Raw genomic sequence first — 1,013 nt, forward strand, 5'->3', positions numbered from 1 at the left:
CTGTCAAATAAATAAATAAATAAATAAATAAATAAATAAATAAAATCTCTTAAGAAATAAAAAAGGACATGTCATTCCATTTATTAAGGTGAAAAATGAGGCTGGTCTCTGAATTCTCCACAAAACATTCACTGCAACCAGAGAAAAAGGTAAAACTATAGTAACCCGGGGGGGAAAGAAGTGTGAGTGAAGGTATTCGGATGTGATTGCCATATGGAGGTTACAAAGACAGTCTCAAAGGTGCAGACAGTGACACAGACAGGAAGGAACAAGACCCCTCCTCCCTCCTGCAGCCTCCATCCTCCCTGCGACCTCTTCAGTTAGCAGGTCCTCGTGCTGGGGGAGTCTACACCGCAGACGTGGTTTGCAGCACTCCCACCCTACTTCAACCCCACATCATAAAGCAAAGTAGGAAACCCTAACGGTGCACACGCCCTAATCACTGGAACTGGAATATGTCACCTCATGTGGCAAAAGGGACTTTGCAGAGGTGGTTAAGGCCTCAGAGGTTCCCAGTGGGACCCTGGGTTCCCGGGGGGCCTGGCCCTCAGTCCTTACAAGGTCCTCAGGAGAGGGAGACAGAGGGTGGAAGTCCCAAAGACGGGCAGACCCTCCGCTGCAGGCGGTGAGGGGGTAGTGGGGGCGGGGGCTGCGGGAGAAGGAATCTGGGTGGCTTCTAAAACCAGAAAAGGTGAGGAACAGATCCTCTCAGGGTCTCCAGAAAGAACACGCCTCGAACACTCTGATCTCAGACCTCTGCCTCAGGACCGCTCTAGGTCACTGAATGTCGGCGATCTCCTACAGCAGTGACAGCAAGCTCCGCCCTGGTCGGAAGTGGGGAACCGGCTCGTGGCACAAAGGACGCTTTCCCAGTCTCATTCTCCGGAGACAATTCTGACCTTTGCACGCGCTCCTTCCATCAGCTCTGCTCCTCAACCGTCACCTGGCGGGTCTGACAGCTTTGCCGAGAACACGTCTTCGGGGAGTTTAAAAATCATAACGCGCCTAGATCA

This window comes from Ursus maritimus, unplaced genomic scaffold (assembly GCF_017311325.1).
Source record: "Ursus maritimus isolate PB19 unplaced genomic scaffold, ASM1731132v1 scaffold_14, whole genome shotgun sequence".
Taxonomy (NCBI): Eukaryota; Metazoa; Chordata; class Mammalia; order Carnivora; family Ursidae; genus Ursus; species Ursus maritimus.